The sequence below is a fragment of the Osmerus eperlanus genome, chromosome 17, assembly GCF_963692335.1.
Source record: "Osmerus eperlanus chromosome 17, fOsmEpe2.1, whole genome shotgun sequence".
Classification (NCBI taxonomy): Eukaryota; Metazoa; Chordata; class Actinopteri; order Osmeriformes; family Osmeridae; genus Osmerus; species Osmerus eperlanus.
Window position 1 is genome coordinate 4,047,975 of NC_085034.1, and position 6,711 is coordinate 4,054,685.

Below are 6,711 nucleotides of genomic sequence, written 5' to 3' on the forward strand. Positions count from 1 at the left end.
TGCGTGTGTTTGTGTGTGTGTGTGTGTGTGTGTGTGTGTTTGTGTGAATTGTCCCATGGCCACACAGCTGTGAGTCCCAGGGTTCAGGGTGAAGTCATTCAGGTGCTGATGTTGTTGATCTGGTGACAAAACAAGGGGAAGGCTCAGAAGACAAAGGTGTGAAGGTGTTAGTTGGCTCTTACTTTCAGGCAGGGGGTCAGGGGGCAACTGCTGCCTCCTCTCAACAGGAGCACACACACACTTATGCAAAACACACATGCAACACACTTGCAAAACACACACCCAAACACTCGCTTGTGTGTTTATTTTGTTGGGCAGTCGTGCTGTGAGGGAGTGTATATGGGGGGGGGGGGGGGGGGGGGGTGAACATCACACCTGCCTCTCCCTGATTGTCTGTGAAAGTTTTCAGCGGAAAACACAGACCTCCTGCCTCTCACTGACACATACATACACACGCACACACGGGCACACACTCACATACGCAAATACACACTCACATAGACACACATGGAAGCACATACATGTGTACACACATAAATATATATATACACACAGACTCACAAACACACACACACACCAATAATCAGAAAACAAAACAGTCTGAGATGAGAGATGAATTCATGCTAATTGCGTATGCTAATTTTGCACAATTTCAATTTCAGAATTCCAGAGAGTGGCACGGCTGTTCCCTGAGCTGAGATGTTTCTCATGACTGCCAAAAATGCTATCTTTCTTTTCTCACACCATATACTAATTGGAAAAGATTACAAATGTAAATGGCTTCAATCTGTTTCATGACTTTTTCCTTTTCAGTCATGTATTCATCAGATTACTTTTAACCCCATTTAAATGAATCTCTTGAGTTACTCCAGTTCTATTTAAAATATGTGATTGTGAATGGATTTCATGACATGCACACACACACACACAAACAACACACACACACACACAGTCACACACACAGTTACACTTGCCATGGTGTTTTTAGGGGTGCACAGGAGCCTGTCTCCCTCCCCTGTCAGGCCCCTCTCCCTGCCTCTGGTGGAAGACCAGAGTCTCTCTCATCATGAGCCCTGTCATCAGTTATCAGCAGGGTCACAGCTCCATATCACAGAGTGAGCTCTGACCTACGACCCTGAGTCTGATATCCCCTGCCGGGAGCGCGGTATTGACTCAGAGGTTATTGGTCAGCTAATTGCTATTTACATAGCCATATTAACGTGCCTCTCATCTCAGACCCTGACATTTCAATCTTTTTCCCTTTTCCATCTTTCTCCCTCTCTCTCTCTCCCTCTCTCTCTCTCTCTCTCTCTCTCTCTCTCTCTCTCTCTCTCTCTCTCTCTCTCTCTCTCTCTTTCTCTCTCTCTCTCTCTCTCTCTCTCTCTCTCTCTCTCTCTCTCTCTCTCTCTCTCATCTCTCTCTCTCTCTCTCTCTCTCCGTCCCTCTCTCTCTCTTCTCTTTCCCTCTCTCTCTCTTTTTCTCTCTCCCTCTCTCTCCATCCCTCTCTCTCTCTCTCTCTCGTCCTTGCTCAAGTCTTTAGGGGGAGATATTAGACAGTGTTTCTCTCATATTAACAATTTATGGTAAAGGTAACGTTTGGAAGCGAGGGAGGAGAAGAACAAACATTAATATATGCTGGAAAACATCCCCACTATCTTTAGGTTTCTTACATCCTAGCTGCTTATATGGTGTATGTCACTACCTGTGTGTGTGCTGTGTTTGAGTGTTTCCTTGCAACATGCCCTCTCCTCTTTGTCTTTATCCAGACTTTCGCCATTCTCACACTTTCCATTCTAGAAGTTGCTCATGTAAGAGTTGTGGTTAAGGTTAATGAAACAAAAGCAATCTCCCTCTGAGTTAACTCTTAACATAATGCTGCACAGGAAATGGAAAGACTTCCATTAATGTATTTTTTTACAAAAGATTTACAAGTCTTTTTAGCTTACTGAGAGTGTTGGAGTAAAGATTTGCATAGTTGATTTTAGAGGTATGGGCAGAAATGTGGTTGAAAAACAAGTGAAGTTAAAGGGTTGGTAGGCTCCTGAGGGAAACACAGTTTTCCCAGACATCCTCTGCAGTCTCCTATCTTCTTTTCAGTTTAACATTATTTAAACCTCACATACATTTAAGCTTACTATTTTTCTCATATCCATTGTGTTTCACTGTGACACATTCCTCATGCATGTGTTCCACTATGATGTGATCCACAGAGACAGGTTCCACAGAGACAGGTTCCACAGTGACTTGTTCCACAGTGACATGTTCCACAGAGACAGGTTCCACAGTGACATGTTCCACAGAGACAGGTTCCACAGTGACATGTTCCACAGAGACTTGTTCCACAGTGACTTGTTCCACAGTGACATGTTCCACAGTGACATGTTCCACAGTGACTTGTTCCACAGAGACTTGTTCCACAGTGACTTGTTCCACAGTGACTTGTTCCACAGAGACTTGTTCCACAGTGACTTGTTCCACAGAGACTTGTTCCACAGTGACTTGTTCCACTGTGACGTGTTCTACAGAGTTGTGTTCCTGTTATTACTTGAGGGACACAGAGGAGGGCTTGGTTCAGAGATGCACACCTCCCTGTTTCAGCCCCGTCACTCCAGAAACCCACTATGCTGATATGGGACAAAAATCTTGTAAGTTATTAAGCAAAATTGACCTCCTGCTATATATTATGTCAGTAAAATGCTGTGTTGCACCTTTTTGATCTGTGTTTTTTTTTGCTGGGGGCCAGACAGGTGTTGGTTGAAGGGTTGCAAGTGACTCGAGTTAAAAGCTCGACCAAAAGAGCATTGGATTGATTGATAGATTTTGCTAGATTGCCCAGTGGGACAGAGGGACTGCTTAATATACACCTTCACACCTCCGTGCTATTGAACACATGTCACTTCTGCAGAAGCCTTTTGGCGAAAACACGTCCCAAGGCATGCAGTGGCTGTGAAACAATCCTTGCTATGAGTAGGTGTGTGTTCCCGCATGTCTCTGTGTGTGTGTGTGTGTGTGTGTGTGTGTGTGTGTATATCCACATAATTTGTGTATAGTATACTTGGGCATCTTACTTTTCTTTAGGGTTTTTACTTTCAAACATTTTACAAATGCCTTATTTTCTGTTTCTAAAACAGGGCTCTATTCATCTCTCCTCCTACCCTAGACCTCAATCTGGCTAGCAAATACGTTAGCTAATACATTAGGGTCTGCATGAGATGTCCTACCAGAAACAGTATCTTCAGCACAGTTCAGCATGCTCAAGTGGTGTGTGTTTGTATGTGCGTCTGTGTGTGCGTGTGTGTGTGTGTGTGTGTGTGCGTGTGTGTGTGTGTGCGTGTATATGACTGTTTGTGTGGGAGGCGAGCCATGCCCCCACCCTGCTCCCCTGAGCTGGTAGGGAAGGCTCAGATACAACAGTAGGAGCTACTTAACTCGCAACTAGATGCATAGAGGTGAGGAGGTTGCTTTCCCATCACTGAGGGGGTTTAGGGGGGAGCAGCATATTGAAACAGAATCCAAGTCAGTGAAAGAAGCAACAAGACTCTTCATTTTGCCTTGTTGTGCAACAATGCATATTTCCCCCGCCTCCCCTGGGAGATACGCATGCTGCCCCGTGCTGTCCCGTCGATGATTGATACGCGCCGAGCAAAGGAGAGAAAGAGAAAGAACGAGAGAGAATCATGCATAAAAGATGAGCGCAGTTTATTGTGTTTTTCTGGAGGCCATGAGAGCTAGAGTTATGGATTTATGTGCTGTGTGATTGGACGATAGCATAGACCTCTGGGGGAAATGGCATGGGGGGCCAAGAAGGATGTGTGTGAGTGTGTGTGTATTTGTGTGTGTCGGGGGGGGGGGGGGTCACCTCAAAACCACTTGGGTCCAACAGGTTTAGATTTCCCTACCACAATAATGCTGACAAGTTGTAGTACTTGCTTGTCCGGGGGCTTTGGAGAGTGAATCCCCCCCCCCCCCCTCCGTTTAACCCACTAGTGCTCAGTTGAAATACCAGTACAAACTGGGTTGGAAACTAACCAATATGGTTAATTACACTAACTAGGGGACAATGGGATAACAACATTATATTGTTTGTTTTTACAGAATGTTTAAAAGTGTGAGAAAAGTATCCTAAAAGGATAAGCTAGGTAAAATGATAAAGATGGATTCATGTCGGAGACGGGGGAACACCCAAACGATGCTCCTCATCCCTCAGGTCAAGACCTCCAGCTCTACTTCCTGATCATGGAAGGCTTATATCTGACCCTTTAATCGAATAGGTTCTCTCTGGCAGGCATGGCTTTGTTAATTGGTGGCTCTCAGTGCTGGGTGAATATCCTTATTGATCTTTTTTGATTCCTTGGTTTCTTCTTTTCCCCTCTTTACTAATTGGCTCATTGTTCGTTGACAGGATTGACTTTTATGCCTGATATTATGGAGTTATATTTACCCCCCAGAGAGAGAAACTAATGAAGAATGTGGTGATAAACTGTTATTTTTTCCTTTCAACTGACATACGTCTCATAAAGCTTATACCTTGCGGCCCGTAAATTCCAAAAGAGAATCATTATTTTCTCATAAATGTGATGATATTACTTCATCGCCACGATTACGCCCTAAAACGCTTTATGAGATATCTCTTTAGGGCTCTCACATGACCCACTCTCCTGCAACGTGATTGGTTGAGCTGTGTTGGGAGGGGGGGGGGGGGGGGTAGAGATGTATGAAGGGTGGAGAAACACACTCTGTCTCTGTCCCAGGCATAAAGGAGTACACAAAGATGAGAGGAAGCCCACCTGTGACCTCCCCTCTCCTGCCTTCCCTACAGGCTACAGTGGCTCTGCAAACACCATTAATGTGGGGCTGGGGCCTGGCAGCTTCTCCCTCATGTAAACAGAGATGCATGGCCTCACACGAGTCACCTCCAACCTCAGGGTCCTATTGATCCATGTGCTTCAGTCACGTCCGGTCCAGCTGGGTTCATTATAGCTCCACTCTACAGAGACGTGGTTAAGGAGATGGACGGCTTGGTCTTGAGAAGGTTGCTGGTTCAGATCCCAGGGGGCGGATTGTGGTAGCTACTTCATTAGGCTGGGCCACTTTATTTACCGAGAGAGAGGTACTTCCATAAAGTGCAATAAATCGTATTTATTTTGAACAGTACATCAAACAAAACTGCTGTATGTTCACGGTAGTCTCTGAGCAGAACTCAAAGTTACGATGAAAGTCTTTGGTAGACCGAGCGTGTGTGTTTGGCTGGTGACCATCTTCCCTTGGGCGATGAACACTCAGGTTATCCTGCAAATGCTCCTGGTTGCTATGTCCCTTTGTGTGGTCACTCCTGGAGACGCAATCGAGCGGCCCTAGCAACTGCCTCTGTTCCGGGTCCGGGGATGGGGGAAGGGGGCTAGGGGAAGGGGGATGGGGGAAGGGGGCTGGGGGATGGGGAATGTGGAATTGAAGAGGGAGAAGGGAAGGAGAAGGACGGAACGAAGGAAGGCTCAGGGGTGGAGGAGGCGAGGAGGAAGGGCAGGGAGGAGCGTGGTGGTGGTTTTACACCAGGTGTGGGAAATGAAATCTTGTTTCTTCTCCAAAAGGTTAGACAAACACAGATGGTGTGTCTCCGAGCGAAGACAGACTAGGAAGAAAAATCTAACGATACTGTTTGTTATTCCCTGAATGTGGAGAAATCATTAATATGACAGAAAGAGGGCAGCTTTACGTATTATGGAACCAAAGCAATGGTGTGAGACGGAATGCTAAGGAAAAATAAGCTTCTAGTGTGTGTCAGCCTCTGTTCCTGACTCTGTCTCTGCTTACGTTTCTGTCCCTGGCTGTCTCTGTTCCTGTGCATCTGTCTGTTCCAGTTACTGGCCCTTTCCATGCCCTTGTATCTGTCTCTGTCTCTGTCCTGCTCCTGCTCCTGTGTCTGTCTTCATCCATACATCCAGCCGATTTACACTTAGTACGTGTCTTACTGCTCATAGGAAATGCTTGTGTGCTGTCAAGAACCATCTCAACAGTGATCTGTAACCTTTGCGTAAGGTTTAAGACAGAGGTGCCGGATTCTCATCACTTGTATGGAAATGCATTTGTTGTTTGTAAAGCACGAAAGCAGGATAATAAATGTATTGCAATGATAAAATGCTGACCACGCCCCCATCCCCCACCCCTCCCAGTTCCTCCCAAGCGAGCAGCCGATTCCCTCCCACTCCCCGACCCCCAACCCCAGCAGCCCTGTGCATCAATCTTACGTACCTTATGTACATGCCATCCATATGTGTGTGACAGACGTCGACACTCCTGTTTGGTTTCACCCTCTGATCATGGAACTCTGTCCCCACACCTGGAGTCCTCCTCAGACAGACACGTACACACACACACACACTGTACATACACACTGTACATACACACGTACACACACTGTACATACACATGTACACACACACACACACACACAGAAAAAACACAAACACACTAAAGCTAATGTTTGTTCAGATAGTGTTTGCCCAGTGGTACTTGAGCTGGAGAAGGAGTCTTCTCATAAATACATCCCCTCACAGAAGAATAGAATGGCTTAGTAGAGGATTTGGCCGAGGGGTGCAGATGAAGGAAGCGATGTGTGTTAAGGCAGGTTGGATGGGATACACTAGAAAAAGCTTAAGGCTCATTCAAATCAATATGGGTGTTCCAGTGTGGCTACTGTAGGATGCAAAAGTT